The sequence below is a fragment of the Atractosteus spatula genome, chromosome 21 (assembly GCF_055471065.1).
Source record: "Atractosteus spatula isolate fAtrSpa1 chromosome 21, fAtrSpa1.hap1, whole genome shotgun sequence".
NCBI classification, from domain to species: Eukaryota; Metazoa; Chordata; class Actinopteri; order Semionotiformes; family Lepisosteidae; genus Atractosteus; species Atractosteus spatula.
Window position 1 is genome coordinate 8,152,094 of NC_142726.1, and position 17,421 is coordinate 8,169,514.

The window sequence follows — 17,421 nt, forward strand, 5'->3', positions numbered from 1 at the left end:
TGTTTAAAAATCTTACTCAGATAAAATGTCAGTTTCAATTACTTCAATTAGCAAACAGAGACTTCAAATAATTACTAAACCTGAAATGTCCAAGGTGTAGATTATAAATGGGCATTTAAAGGATTTAAGTTTGCAGATGTAAATTCTAAGAAAGGTTTGAAACATCTGTATTTTGGTCTTTTTATTTAGTATTGAAATATAAAACACTAAAATTGTATTTTTAAATTTAAATCCAAAAATGGTATGAGTAATTTTTGAGAGCTGCACAATGGTGCAGTGGTTATCATTGCTGCCTCGTAGTACTTGGGCCATGGGTTCAATCCTGGACCTGGGGCACCATCTAGAATGTGAAGTTTGTATGTTCTCCCCGTATTCAAGCAAATTCCCCTCTAAGTTCTCCAGTTTCCTCCCACAGTCCAAAAACATACTGGCAGCTTAAGCTGGAAAATTGGTCCTGGTGTGAGTGTGCACACATCTGTCTGCCCAGCAATGGTCTGGCATCCTGTCCAGGATGTAGCCTCTCTTGTGCCTGTTGCTTGCCAACCTCCCTGACCCTGTATTGAAAGAAACAATTAGCAAATGGATGGATGAACAGAATTTTTTTGGACAAAAAGTAGACCAATGTCATTTTGCAGGGACCTTCCTTGAACTCGTGTGTAAAGAAAAAGGTAGTCACTTGCTCTTTTTTTACCTTTTCCTAAAAAACAAAAGAAAAATAGGAGGCATTGATAGAAAACTAAGAATCATTAATCATTCCAGGTTGAGCCATCCTCTGATCATTTTACAAGGTGTAATACTGTATTTTCCATAACATAAAATGAAGTACTCTTGTCCTTTCCAGAAACCTACATCAGATCCTCAATAACCATAGATCTTTATTACATTTAAGCACTCAGTTACCATATGAAACAATTTAAGCTATCAAAATCTCTTCCTACAAAATTTAACCACTAGCAACTTAAAGATGTCCAAAACAAACCTATAGGATTGTGGAAAGGCCTGCTTCCACAGGCTCCCCCCCCCCCCCCCCCCATTTACATTGACAGATGGGCTTTCAAAGAGTGCTTCTGGGATGTAGTTGATTGGATAACATTGTTATTTCTAGCACCTCAAGAACCATTTCATATCTTTTTTACCAAAGAGACATTTCATTTCAGGACAGAATTTAGTTTGGGGTACATATTCTTACTAGTTACCAAGTTAGTAAGGCTGGTACCCCCACAAAAAAAAAAAAAAAACCTGAGCAAACACATTTTCATCAGTTAGGTTTCACATTTAGATAACCAGAAACAGACTTTCTTCATAACAAGTCGGGCTGTTAATGCACAAAAAGAGACATCTCTTCAGACGCCGAGCCAATCAATCAACTTGAAATGTTATGACTCACAGTTGTTTTTGTTTTACCAATATTTCACAGTCACTTGACCAGCAGTGGAGAGAATTGATCCTGAAGGCTGGCATTTAGCCCAGATTTATATTGTGCCTTACATGCAGGACACAGGCACCACAAGAGACCTTCTTTACAACTTTGTTTAAAGCAAGAAAGAATTTTGTGAATGTCAGTTATTTCATTTCAGTTAGCCTTATGTTGCTTGAAACAGATTGCTACTCTCCCAACCTTCCCAAGTAACAAAACAGAATACCTGCCAAGATGAGCTAAGCTTTTGATTTACATTCATTAAACTATTTCAGCACTTGACAGACCCAGTGGTGGAGGACAATACTGATTTTCAAAGGAATGTGCTGTTTCACAACAGCACTGTTCCCCCCCCCCCAAAAAAAATAAAAGATCACTCTGCTTCAGGAAAATTGCTTGAAACATGACAATTAATTACTGGTACTGAACATTCAAGAGAGAAATCATGTTTAACTCTTTCTGTAAAGGTATTTTTTGCAGTAAATAAGAAAACATCACATATGAAATGTTTTGTCATGTCTGCAAATGTTGGACAGAGATCTTCAATGTTCAATTTCAATTCAATCTCACTTCTCTGACAACTATCTTTGGGACTGACAGCATTCATGCAAACCAATGTCACTTGTATTTAAAACAAGTGACATCTCTGTCATCAAAAGCAATTAATGAAGTTCTTCTTACCTCACATGAATAAAAAAAAATAGTATAACTGCTCAACAATACCAACAAAAGGCAACAAGCTGATTGCTCCAACACAACCTACAATGTTGCCAATTTACTCTATTACAGAATTGTTAAAGCTCCTTAAGTATTGAACTGCCAATTAGCAGGATCAATAAACAATTAAAAAGCAGATTGTGTCCAAGTACTCCAGTGCAGTTGGTGGCAGAGGGATGTAGATTGCGATACCATATCATACTACAACTTAACTAGAGCTCTTACATCTTCGATTCTTTTTGCTTTTGCAGTATTTTCTTTATTTGCAAAGATTTACAATAGCTAGGCTTTAGTCGGGGTGCATTTTGCAATAGTGTGTGGTGACCTCTCCCTTTGTACAGTTACTTTTCTCCCTGGACTATGATTTACTTTAAAAGTATGCAGCCCAATGGTGATATTTTAAGCTTGATCGAGAGAACACAGGTACAAGAGGAAAGCTGGCAGCTGTAACCTTCACTATCCCACAAAAGAGCTCAGTTTTGAATGCCGATATGCTAGCTTCATGTGTATAAGTAAGAATCACTGCTTCAAGTCATCTTATATAACTTTAATGTAAACTTAATGTAGCAAATACTGGACACACCTACTGGTTTGTGCCAGTTTCTGGATTTTTCCTGTATTGTTCAGAACTGGAGCCCCAGGAGAATGAAACTCAGTAACAAAACTTGTTGTGTAACCATGCAAACAGTGTGGTGTGCCACATCGTCTTTTTATGTCAACTTCTAAACCTCTTAAAAGACAATCACTCGTACTGGAAGCCCCAACATTTTTTCTGAAAACATGATTGATCAGGTTCCATCACCACATGGCTTAGCTGTACTGTACTTGAATCCTACTGCTGCCTCTCCAACATATGGAGAAAACTAAAACAGATGCTATTTACATGATTTCATTATTCTGAAATTTAAGAAAAGTCCATTTGTTTTAGAACATTGAACACAAAACATTAAATGGAGATCAAAACACAATCAAGACAAAAGAAAGCACTGGTGGCCGACTGATGTCAGTTTTTTTCTTGTTTAGAAAATCTGCTTAGTTTTACACAAGCACAAAGAAGCATCTTCTATAAAGAATTTCCAGAAATGTATGCAAGCAAGTGTGAGTCAGAGGTAACTCAGACTCCTTGTAGTCTCTCAATTATTTTGTGTGGAGAAAGACCCTCCAAAAAAAAAAAAATCTAAGAATCAGTGTTGGAGAAGTCTAGTCTACCCATTAGATGCAATGATACATTAGTGATGCTTTTGGCTTTCCATTCTTTGACAGGGCACTAGATGTACACAAATGGCTACTAGCCACACTCCACACTCTGTGTACCTCAATGACAGAAGGTCAGGATTAATCCCCTCCTGACACTGTCGGTATGATGCTGCAGATCTAAAATGGATTATCTGCTGTGCTCCACTAAGCGATGGAGGTGGCCAACAGCTTGAGCATTCAAATAACCCTATACCAGTTTTCTAAAGAAGGGATCTTATTATTTTTACATTTGTAAAAAATAAGCCCATTTCCACTGATAATTTATTGAGTTTAATATGAAAGACCAACCTGATCCCACACCACCAGGAGCAGTTAGCGAAGGTCCGTTGTTGTTGTTTTTGCTTTAGCAAAAGCAAGCAGCTGCCTTCAACTCCTGTACAGTTATGGGAGCATGTAAGAGCCCCATCTGTCCAGCAGTCAAGTGGGGTTAATTGCAGCGGTTTAAAAGTTAATTGATCTCACCCAGGCCTCAGAGATACAGAGGTGCGAGTTGAAACGCTTAAAGCAGGGAGGTCTAGTCCTGGAGGACCAGTGTCGGTTATTCCGGCACTCTGGTGAACAATGTACTGCAAATGGTTGAAACAATTGAACAAGTTCTCTCAGCTCCTTAAGTGCTTTTGTGTTAAGAAGACTTGGAGAACCAGCAGACAAATCAGGTCCTCCAGGACCAGGACTGAGCATCCTTGCCTTAAAAGATGAGACCTGTGCAAGATTAGAAAGCTCAGCAAGCTTTCAATACCCGAGTAAGAGACCTTCCATTTTTTTTAATGTAATAGCAAGTTGTCTACCTCATGTTTGTAGAACATTTTATATACATTAAATGTGCACTACTATTCTTTATAAAGCAGATGAATACTGAGCCTTATTCAAAAATTACAATTTAGTTTTTCAGACATAGAACCACAGTCTTTAACAGAGAAATGTTTTTTCCACACAAGAAGCAAAGACAACAGAACACCCAAAAAGGTATTTAGCAATTTCCTATAGAGAATCAGGGTTTGCCTCAGTAATGTTGATGGTCTTAATCCCTCACTCATTTTAAGTGGGTTCTTTCCAGAGTAAGAAAAGAAATGCCAGTAGTTAAGGAATTTCTTTGAAAAATTCCGATGCTTAAGAACTTGAATAAGTTTCACAGATAGCACTATAAAACAAGAGTGTCTTATGCTTAAATGAGGGGGAGCACAGGCAGGGCAGGATGTTTTCAGAGGCAGAAAAGATGGATATTTCAAGAGGAAGTGGGATGACTAATCCCCTGTATTAAGTGCAGATTTTCAACAAAAAAAAACATGGAAGTTGTGGTCAAACTACAGAAGGATTTCACAAAGTTGAGCAAAAACAAGTTCTTCCTCCATTACATTTAGAAACTGTTTCCCTATCAATTGCAACAAGAACACCCCCCCCCCCATAGTACAAAACAGGTACTTGTGCTTCTCCATCTATTATCAGGAAACCACTTATTCTTGATGAAGTCTACAGGTTATGGCCTGTCCACTCAGAAGAGGAGCACAATGTAGAACTACACATCAGACCAGTTAAGAAACACTAAACATGGCAAATAGGTTTATGGATACAGGTAGATGGCAGATCAGAGAAAACATGTAGATTCTGGGTGAGCAGTCCAAAAATCCAAAGTCTTGGGAGGCACTAGCATCCACAAGTTTCATTTGAAGGCCTACTAACATCAGATCCCATAGAGCTCAAAAAAAGCTTCTCATTTAAAAAAAAAAAAAAAAGGGCTCACACATTCCCAATTTCACATTAGTTTGCAATCCAGTTTCATAGACTGCACAAACCTCTCTAAAGAGGGACTAAGTAAGGTAGGAGCCTGGAGGAGTTCAGTCATGGAGAAATTACTTGGTTTCATTAAGTAAGAAGTTTCTCAAACCCTTCTCAAAAATCTGTCATTCACTCTTAATTAAGCACAATTTCTTCTCAGCTCAAATGTCACCCTATCATACTGCATTACCCTCACTAACCTAATCCCAAAGCACACAAATCTTTAATAACATCTCCAACTACACCAGCTGACCCCCTTCTTCAAACAAGACAGCAGTAGCAGTAGTTTCTTAGGCTGCACACCTGCTGGGTGTAAAATAAGGAGTATTCCCACAGTCTTAACTTCACTCGTCAACTTGCAGTACTACCCTTCATCTCCAACTAATAACAGCTCCTACCAGTACTGGAACAACCCTTCTCATCAGCACCACACTTCAAAACCATCCAGCCTGTCAAACCTCCCAGTATGGCCCACTCATCCAGCACCTGTGGTGCCTACCAGTGTAGCTTAAACTATATTTTCCTCAAACTGCCTTCACTCAGCAAACCCCACAAGCCTGAAAGCCAACTCAAACCAATTATCAAGACTTACCAGCAGATTTCTCCCACTCCCTCCTTGTATGCTGAAGCCTAAACACAAACTGACGTCATGGTCCTTCCGGCTGTTCTTATACAGCCCTCCATTAGTCCACAGGTGTGTCCAATTCCACACTGAGCTTATCCTATCTGCTCCTCTCCCTTCTGTGGAATCTTACTTCTTCTGGGTGCCAATTATTCAATTAGACCAGGTGTGTCTCATTTTAACCTGGCTGTCCTCCCAAACCTGGCTGTCCTCTCTCTCACTACCTCATAGCCTTAAAATGGTGTATAACAGAAGGAAGTATATTAAGACAGGAAGATATAATTGTGTACTGTGCATGACTGTCATATGGAGCTCTTGCACATTTACACAGGTTTAATAAAAAAAGGAAAGAGACAACACTAATCTGAAAAGACTTGTGCTGATGGGTTCAGCATTGTAAGAGTATGCATCTCATGGCTAGAAAAAATCGGCACAAAGATGAGAACAGCCATTGAGAGCTCTTAAAAAGAAAAAACAAAAAAGAGAGAAGAGAAAATAGGAAACATAGACCCAGAGTAAAGAAATCCTCAAGAACAATACTATTAGGATGTCATAAGATAAACATATATTATTCCCAGGAAAAAGAGAAAATTAAACACCTACCAAAGGTACACACTAGTACACACTATGAGGCAAGAACAGTTTTGAAGCTAGCTTCTCTGTATTTCTAACAGTATTTTTCTGTTTCTCCTGCAGAATCACAATGATGATATTGTACTGTATATTGTGGGTGATTTTCACCCTTGCTGAGTAAAACAGAAAACTGACCTGTCCAACAGAAGCAAAAGATTCTCGGTGTTGTGCTATGGAAACTGAACTAAAAAAAAGACAAAGAGCATCAATCATGTTGAGGTGGAGAATCCAGTTCTCGATAAGCTTGGAGAATTCGTTCCCTGTTTGTGCACCAACCTAGTTTAAAAATGAATGTTTGAGGAATGTTTTCCCACCGATGTGAACCATCATAAATGTTGTGGACTCTTTCAGTCCCAACCAGCTGAGAAAAGGCCAGTAAAAGTGGTCATTTCTGCTGCTGATCCAAAGGTTGGATTCCAAGTTTCTGTTCTTCAGATCTGTCGAGTGGGCTTTGAGCTACTGTTTACACTGTTCCAGTGCAATCCAGAGTTTGCCTTTCTGCAGATAGAATAACATCACTTCTTTCACTGTTATAACTTTGGAAGTAAAAGAAAAGATCTGATCCTTCAGTTAATGGAGACAAGACTGCATGCTTAGTAAGAAAGCACTGACATTAATAACCTCAGAGCTGATTTATTAAATATTGTGTAATATAGTGGACAATACAGCTGGCAGTATTATTACAGTTCTTAATCAGGGAGTGACATAGCAGTAATTGAACTTAGATGGACTCAGTAATACCGTTGTTCTGACACAATTTTTTCCTTCTTCTATTTTCATCCTTTCAATGAGGAGATTCCAATTCTTCCTTTATAAATATTCTGTTAAACAACACTTATAGCTGATCTGTCATCCACGGTATCTGAATAGCTTAATATTTTTTATTTTTGTTGTACTTGCAAATTTGACATTTCAAAGGTCAACATTCAGTTTTAAGATTGTTTATTTAATAGAGATGAAGTGTGGTTGGTACAGGGGCACAGAACGTTCTCAGAAATATGGCATTTAAATTCTGTATCAGAGAGATACTGTACTTAGATCTGCAGTGAAGGTCCCAAGCACTATGGACTTCCCTAGTTTGAGTGCAGTAAAGTTACTACAGAGCCTGGTATCAACCACCAGAAGTTCTGTTTCTATCAAACAAATCAGAAACGGCTTAAAAGAATGTGGGCATAATGCCAAACTACCAAATGTGTGTGCTTGCATCCAGGCCAAGAAGAGAAGTATAAGGAGTGAAGGCCTCTCCCTTAAGTTTAAGGACTACAGAACAAAGGTTTGCATTCTAGAAAAATGATTTGAGTAAATATAGTACGTGGAGAGTCATTCTTGCTTTCATGAAGTGGTGGAAGAGGCATCATTATGATGAGACGTAAAACCGAGGTCCTGACTCTCTGTGGTCATTAAAAATCCCAGGGCATTTCTCGAAAAGAGTAGGGGTGTAACCCCGGCGTCCTGGCCAAATTTCCCATTGGCCTTTACCAATCATGGCCTCCTAATAATCCCCCTCTATGAATTGGCTACATTACTCTGCTCTCCTCCCCACTGATAGCTGATGTGTGGTGAGCGTTCTGGCGCACTATGGCTGCCGTCACATCATCCAGGTGGATGCTGCACATTGGTGGTGGTGGAGGGGAGTCCCCATTACCTGTAAAGCGCTTTGAGTGGAGTGTCCAGAAAAGCGCTATATAAGTGTAAGCAATTATTATTAATTATTAATCATTACAGTGCCTTGCAAAAGTGTTTGAACTCTTACTATCCCTATTTTGTGATACTACAAAATGATGCATTTTTTAAAACTTAATATTCCATTCAAAACTCAAACAGAAGACTTCTAAGGGTGAGATTCTGAAAATTACAGTAATTGCCAGGAAAAAAAGAGAAAACATTGAATTAAATTAATCATACTCATGAAACCAAACTTTAGTCCATCAACTCAATATTTGGTCAGCAATTACAACTGTCTTTTCAACAAGTCTTTTCAGGCAACTCTCTAACAACATTTACTCTGGATTGTTACAATGTGTGTCCATTCTGCTGGCAGATATGCTCAAGATCTCTCTAGTTGCTTTGGGATTCAAGTCAGGATTATGACTGGGCTACCCAGGGGCATTCACTGCTTTATTTCTATGCCACACCATTGTAGGCTTGAATCATTGTCCTGCTGGAAGGTAAATTTGTGTTGCAGTTTTAGGACTGAAGCCAGTTTTCCACTATGAATTGCCAGTGCTTTGCTCCATCTATGTTCCCATCACTCTTGACAAGCTTCCCAGTCTCTGCTAATGAGAAGCAGAACTATAATGCTGCCACTACCATGCTTGACAGTAGGGATGGTGTTGACTGAGTGAAGCACTATGTTGGGTTTGTGTCAGACGTACTGCTTTGCATTTAGACCAAAAAAGCTCCAATTTTGTTTTGTTACAAATCAACATTGTGCCACGTTTGCGGTATCATTCGAGAGCTTTATTGCAAACCCCATGTGGCATTTGAGATGTGGACTGACCAGGAAATTTCTGACCCATGCCCATTTTCTCTCATCTCAGCCACTGAACTCTGTGGCCCAGATTTGCCATTGATTTCCCAGTGGCGTCTCTAACCAGTTTTCTCCTTGTCCAGCTGCTCAGTTTGGAGGGAGAGCCTGATCTAGGCCAATGTTTGGGTGCCTTTTGGGTCCTTGAAATGTTTTATTCCCTTCTCTTGTTCTGAACGTTTATCAAACTTTATCCCTGAGTTGCTTTGGATGCTCTTTGGTCTTCATGGTAACAAAAGAAATTGCTTGAAATTCACTACCTGACTGAGGGACCTTACAGAGAGAGGTGTATTTATTCTGAAATCATGTGAATTAATATTAATGCATTAAAGTAATTGGATGGCACCTAAATTAATTTAGGTTTGCCACAGGAAATAAATGATCTATTTACTTCTTTCTTTTTGTTTTTGCCTATAATATATAAAGAGCATGTATTTGTAACAAATATTAACTGCTACTTCAAAATGTTGTCATGACTAAAAGCTTTAAAGTCAATTTGAAAACTATGCAAGGGTATCTGAATATTTTTGCACGAAACTGTAGATAAAGACACTAATCTCAACAAATTCAATGTTACTTCTCTGTCATAAAAGAATAACAGTTTTTACCCATCATTTGGCATTTAGCTAACATAGTTTTGTTACAAATTGTTCTAATTGATCATTGATGATGGACACTCTTCTTCAATAGCATGGATTATCCTTTGATGTTCCTTGACTTCAATAGGATACATTTAATATTCTAGTCATTTTTATATACAGTATCTCAACAATCTCTCCATTTTCTCAGCAAGGGGTTGGGGTTCTCTCTGTTGTGCCTTTTATTCTGTGAGCAGTCTAATTGTACTCTGAACACAGTAGACCGTTTTTCATTTCCTGTTAGAGTGGGCTTATTGTGCTTCTTTACACTCAGGACCTATTCTCATATTTTGTGTACAAATATTTTTGTGTAACTCATAAAGGATGTACAGTACAAAGACATTTGAAAATGTAATGTGCTTTTTTTATTTCAGATCAGAAATAGCCTGTAGCCCATTTTATTTAAACTAAAATGACACCTCTCTCTGAAGTTGTATAAGAGTGTAATGTCAATTTCTGCTCTATACCCCACAGGCCAGGGGTCTTGAAGATGCTATGTGAACATTCTTCACACAGGTTTGCTACTCCAATATGGTACCAAGTGCAGTGTGGCCAAGAATGTTTGCAGAACAGTTGCCCTTTATCACTCCAAAATGCATTCTGACATCAGCTTGTCTTTGAAATGAGTAGTTCAGTACAAAGCCACTGATTTCAAAGGTTGCTGTTGCTGTAAATAACTCGAGAGGAAACAAAATGGAGCTTTATCGGAAACAGTGGGAACAAATCAGTGTGATTTTATATTCTCTTTGGTTATTCTGTCTTTTCAGTCTCTCTATCTACTGCCTTATATTCGTAACAAATAATGGTCCTTTAAGAATCATTTGCAATGATAAACTCATTCGGGCCTACCTGGTGTAGGGGAGTAATGTGGAGAATGTCACAGTCCCTATGTAATCCAAAAAGTGAATAATAGTTATTATTAATTGTTGAGTCCAATTGTTAGAACTAGTAATTACACTTCCAGATTTGTTAATCTCCTGGTTAGAGTGTACTGTAATTGAGTCAGCTAATCAAGGTCCTATACTATGTTTCTCAGTTGACAACAAACACTTGACAATAAAAATGTTGTCCTTATCAAAACTATTCATTTAGATAAACGTTAACAGAACAACACTTGAAATAATAAAAGCATTACTGTACATGGTTTTAATCCCAATTACTTATGCTTTCTTCACAAGTCGTGCTTATTTATAACTGCCTAGTCAAGCCATTAAAGGCTAGAACAAAATCATATATACACCAGTCTGAGACTATGAATCATTTTCTGTCCATTTTTGATCAGTTAAATATGGTTCTTTTTACAGTGGATTACAAAACATTAATATTGTTGCTGAGGTTTTCCCTGAAAAGACAACGGAGAACAAAAGAAGCTCATGGTGTTATTCTGCTCTTATCTCTAAAATCTTGCCACAATATCCTTTGCATGTCTTGCAGTACCCTGGTCTGTTGTCTCTTCTTCAATAAATCAAGTCCCATTGACCTCAGCTCATCCCTGGTTATATTTCATCTTATTATGGACAGTCTGACTTTCTTCTTTTTAAAAAAACCTCTTTGATCCCAGCCCAAGCAGGACCCCATTTCTAAGAAACATTTTTTCATGCAGAAAACAATAGAAGACAGTTTGCTGTAGAATTTAATAAGCAGGATCTTAAACATTCCTTCCATTGTAAAGTTAAACCACAGTAAACAGAAAGCCAGAAGCTTTTAGTTTTTCTAGATTGGAAGCATTCACTGTTTTGCTGATTTCATAAACCATGGTTTTTATGATGTTAAAACACTTATATGATGCCGATCATTTTAAATACATTTTAAAATCTGTGCTTGTTTTATAATGTTTGTACCTGTGTATATGACAGTGGGGAAAAGCATATTAAGAAAAATAGTATAAAAGCTGTTGTTTATATGAAAAGAAAAGATACTCAGGAACTGTTGATTTTCTTATTTGCAGTTTACTATTATATGTGTTGTATGCAAAATATGAATTTTGTTGAATATAATATTTCAATTATCTGTTGAAAATGTCATAAAACATTCCACAAACCATTGAGAATAAACGTATTTTTCAAATAAAATGTATGTTCATATCCGAAATGCCAAAACAATTTGCTGTGTTGGATACTGACACAGATTAATAGTATTTCCAGCCGGGAATGAGCTTCTCTGGTGATTTACTGTTGCTTCCAGTCTTTCTGCATAGAACACTCCTCTGGGTCACCCTGTTTCCTGTCTCAGTGTTATTTAAAGTTCCCCTGTTTGTCTTCAGCCATGAATCTCTCAATCTCCTACCATCTGACCTCCCGTTGTCTGTGAGTCCCTCTGTAACCTGTTTATACAAGGAAAAGAGCACCATGGACTAATCTGCAATAAAGATACCAAGTGTCTTAGAAAAGCAAGGCCACACTTACAGTTACACTGAGCACGAATGTAACAGAATTATTACTTTTTCTAATTCACAGGAAGTTCTGCTATGTGACAGGGCAGACTGCGAAAAATAAAAGCTATATCATCATTCTATTGGATCACAGTTTTAAGCGCAGCATACAGTACATGCACCTGTTACACACTTTACTTCAAACAGAAGATTCTTGCCATTGATATAAACTGCACAAACCACACTGTTACAGACTGAATAATAATGATTGGAGCTGAAAAGACTGGAGCTGAGATTTGATTGGTTTTTTTTTTAAATGACAGGAACTGTTTCCAATTCAAAGAAGTCTTACGTGACTAAATATATAAAGTTATAAAAAATATGCCTTTGAGGAAAATCCACCTGTTGCAGACTTCTCAACAGCCAATTGAAATCTATCATGTTTGTAAGTGCAGGGCATTTACACAGAATTCTCTATTTGGTCTAAACTACAAGGAAGTGGGAGCACCCAGATAAACCCATACAAACCTGCGTCCCACTTGACTTTGCTAAGTCCAAATACATGATATTCAATGAAAAATACACAGCCGAATGAATGGCATCCACTCAACGGAGTGGGCCATGCAAATATCCTAATTACTATTGCATTATATAAGAACTGTTGATTTTGAGGGTCTTCTTGTCCTAACTCACCCCACTTCTTCAAGGGGAGCCTAAACCACCATCTAAGCAACATCTGAAACAGGCTCTCACAATGGTGTCTAATCGTCTGTATTGGACAGCTTGCTTATATTGGCATTTGCTGTTGGCACTTTTTTCTTGATTTTCATGAATAACATATCCACCGAGATGCCAGCAAAGGAACAGGCCTCTCCAATTTAAGGATTACAGGCTCCCAGCTGGAAAAAAAATAATAATGATATAATTGTTTTTTTACTTGTCTCGTTCTGGAAGCTGTACTTTGGTTTTTCCTGGCATGCACACCCCACTACTCCCTCAATGTCTACCCTAGAGAAGGTGGTTTACTACTATAGCAGCATAAATTTCAGTGAGAATCCCTGGGCTCTCATACATCAGGCCATCTCAAAATCAAAGCCAGCAATAATTACGTGCTTGTCTCAGCTACCAGACAGCAGCGTCTTTTCCTAGACAGCAGCAATAAAAGTGCTTTTGTAGAACTGTGATGTGTACTGTAAGTAACTTTTAAATGAAACACCACTCAATAGGTGTTTTAGTTCTCTTCAGCACTTGCTAGGAGTCAGCACCCTGTTTATAAGACTACTTTCAGTTTAGATATGACAGTTTCAGTCAATGACTGTGGACACCTGTCAGGTTCGTTCTCAGCAGTAGGTTTCCTTCCTGTTATAAAATGGGACTTCATCAGTACTACCCTATTTATGATGATAGCCTACCTAGAAATCACATAGAAGCTTCACAGCATGTGCAGTAGACCCTGGGTGGATTTGGCAGATCAGGTGTTTTGTTCTGCTAATCCAAGGCCTGCTGTCTTTGGCTTCAGGATAGAAAAGTGCCCTTGTTCTTCCTTTGCCACAGTGCAAAGCCCTCATCGGTAAAGCCCTACTCATTCCAGTCAAGGTGATCGTAGTTGAAAAAGGCATGAAAAACTCTAGCCCTAGAGGTCTAGAGAGGCCTCAGTCTCTGTTTCTACTTAGGCTTTGAAATTCTTGAACTGAGCTAACTTTGCTTCATTCCTTGAAATAATGTTGATTATATGGAAGGTTGTGAAACCATTCATGACTGCGTCCATCAAGGACCAGATTTGTGCAAAGCTAACTTGAAAGACACTAAACAGAGATGATTCTCAATACACTGAAAATCATTTAAAGGCAGCTTCGCAAGTTATATCATTGCATTTATTAAGGAGGTAGTCTTTGACAGAATTTTCTAAGAGCACAAGAAGATAAGAACATACAAAGGATGCCATTGGGCCAATCTTGGTCATCTGGTAGTTTAAAAACGAATTGAAACCAAAATTTTGTATGACCATTTCTATAGTGGAATCAGCTTTCTACAGTTGAAACACACAAAATAAAGTATTAAAATGTGGCCAAGACCTATCAGAAAATTCTTGGATGACATTGTCTCCTTGAGTGAATCTCAACAAGCTGGAGAAGAGCAGCTGACAGCACAGGGAAGTGGTTATACTTGGTTCTGGAAAAAAATATTTCACAGAACCATAGTTAAAAATAATCATGCATTAGAGCAGATGTGATTTGACAGAAGCATGTAAAATTGTATGACAGGCTGACAAAGTCAATGGAGATCTTTACTGTAAATTTAGCATAGGGACCTGTTTTAGGTGGACCAAATGGAAATGAAGTGCAGCTAAATTTAGGACCAAGAGTAGGAAACAAATATTTACACACAGAATTCTAAGTGTGGGGAACAAACTGGTGAATCATAATGTGGGAGAATTCAAAAGGAGTTTTGATGAGATTCCCACATCATTAAGCCATTGACAGCCAGATAAGCACAGTAGGCCAAACAACAACAACAACACATTTTCTTACACACACGAGAAATATCTGTTGTCAAATTTTTTGCAATTTACTTTTTACCAGAGCTGTATTTCCTAAGTATGGAGGATGCAGTAATCCTAACAAGCCTTAATGATCACCGAGACAGATCAAGATTTTTCCTTTACCTTTTAAAGTTGACACTACTCATTTCACAACGTGGATGGGGGGTGGACTTTGGAGGACGTGGTTATATTGCTTCGGTCCTTATACCTTAATTGACATTCTGAGCACATGAACTTAAACTGCTCTTCCACGGACCTCTGAAGGCAAGATTAACACATTGTCCTAATCTATCCAAAATAAACACCTTCCAGTGAGACCTGTAACATCTATTTATCTCAAGCCCTAAACACGTTCCAACCTTTCTTCTCTCTCTGTCTCACTATCATTTTGACCTTTACAGAGGATTCATGTGGTGGGATTTAAGCATCTGCATTTAATAAAAAAATAATGAAAAACATTTGTAAAAATATGAAAAACGAATTACAGTTATCTAAGATCTCTAATTCTTTGCCAGCTGACTCTCTCTGGTTCGTCTGGTCTATCAAAGTGGAAAGCAGGGACCTGACAGCACAATGTTGAGGTGTTATCAATGGCTGTGTGTTGAGTGAGGTTCCTTTGCCTTTCCAGCAAGGAATCTATATGTCTGACTCCTTAACTCTGTCTCTGCTGAACATCTAAAGTTCGAGCTCCTGTGTTCACTCACTTCACCACAACTGCTCAATTTCTCTAGGGCTTTTGTCCATGCTTTCATTTCAAAAACATCCAAGACCTGCAAATTCATAAGTCACAAGGGGTCCTTGATAGAGTGCACATTTAGTTCATAGATTTCTTTTGCCTTCAGTGGGACAATAGAGTGATTAGTTTCAGAAAACAACACAATCTCCTTGCACTATGACCTCTGGCTTTTTTTCCAGAGAAGAGATATTGAACCTCTTCTCATTTCCTGCAGCAGGATTCATATTTGCCTGCTTCTGGATATTTACAGAATGTCAGTGTGGATGTCTCAATTCCACGTTTGGGCCAATTTTTTATGGCAGATTTGTTTTTAATTAAACGTTTAGCTAGTGAAAAATGAAATACTTTTGTGGCTTCCCATTCCATCAAAGGGGGAAGAAGAAGAGTCCAGGCGTATCTCGCATGCAAAACTGGAACATCAGCATGTTAGGCATCAGCATTTCCACTCTGTGAGCTCAACTGGAACTTGTATTGTCAACCAAATCCCTCAGAATCCCTGTCTAGAGCACTTCCACATGCTTATAGAAATGGAAATGTACAGGCTATGCTGTTATTTATCTAGAATCCTGTGATAGAGGTGTTAACCCCACTGTCCTGGTTGTCCCTGCACATGTGACCTATCTAAAGTTTCCCCTTAATCCAGCTGATGAAAACATCTCACTTCCCAACCTAATCTGCTGTAAAATGAGGCTGTTGTTGCACAATGGTTGCCATCAACTGACAATGACATGTCAGCCAGGAGGGTGCGGCACTCCAATGGAGGAAGAAGTAAATCCGTCCCAATATGTAAAGCATTTTGAGATCCTTTGGGATGCTTGATACTAAAGCTGTTACATAAGCACAATTCATTATTCTTTGAGTTCACCCCTCCTGCTACAGGCCCGATCCCACCCCCCAACCAAACACCCACACGCACATTGTTGTCAGGCCAGTTACTCACCTCGCAAAACACAACAACACAGGACGCAACAATGCCGCAAGACAATAGCCAAAACAAATACAACAACTGTTGGGCTTACAAATGTTTCACTTGTGTATTCCTTGAGCTATGTATGCAAAACAAACCACAGGCAGGCAGCCAGTCGACCACAAGTCCAGCAGACAACATTATTTCGCCAGCTGATAGCAACATCGACGGAAAATAAATTCAAAACAATATCTTCACCCCAAATCGAAGCACTCGCATTTATTCATCACACGTTCTACTGCCAACTACTAGACCCTCAAGGCTTACTTGTAAAAGATCACCCTTATAAGCATACTATTTCGTAATGTTAGGCAACATTTCCCTGTCTGGCTAATAGTAAGGGCTGGCGTTGGTGGATCCTGCTGAACAATTTATCATTGAATGATAGTTTTCAAAAGGGCTTTGTACTTAAACTCTCCATAACATCGTCTGTTACCACCAACTCCCATTTTCGCAATTGAAAGAAAGCTAACCCATGAAAGGAGCTTGAGTCTGATTGAGACGTAAACACATACAGCCCCTTCTCCAAGTCAAGGAAGGTGCAGGCCCCCAGTTGAGTAACCCCCCCAACTAAAAGTCAGACACTTACTGTCATCTCCATATTACGAGATCCTCAGGAAAGCCACAGAAGGTGCACAGAGCCACAGCTAGCTAGTTTGTCTGCGTTGGCGCACTTTTGAGACGACACATTGAGTTGACACTCGTCCCAGGAAAGACAGTAAATCCTTTTGACATGAAAACAAGTGATATTGGTTTTACTGTTCGGATGGTTGTATCTGTAATTATTATATTAATAATTAAATATGACTTGAAGATTTTTTTCTTTGTCCTCTTTTGCCACCTTCTCAAAAGGTTTAGAAGGTACCGAGCTAAAACTTCACATCAGCTCGTATTACTGCATAATTACTACGTGGGACATCACAATACAACAGTTCTCTGTAAGTATAAATTAAAAGTATCTGAAGTAATTTTTATTTTCAATTTTACTTGATCTTTTGCAGTTATTCATTTAATACTTTGTCTTGTTTGAAGTAGAATCCCAATTTGCATCGATTAAAAATGAAACAAAATAAGATGTTTTTATTTAAAACATATTACTATTGTATTCTCAGATCCCACATGGTAATTATGCTCAGGTTTCACACTGTTTTTCAACTTTAAAAGCCTGTTCTGATCCAAAAAGAGCTGGAAATTATGAGACCAGGTGGCAACCACAAA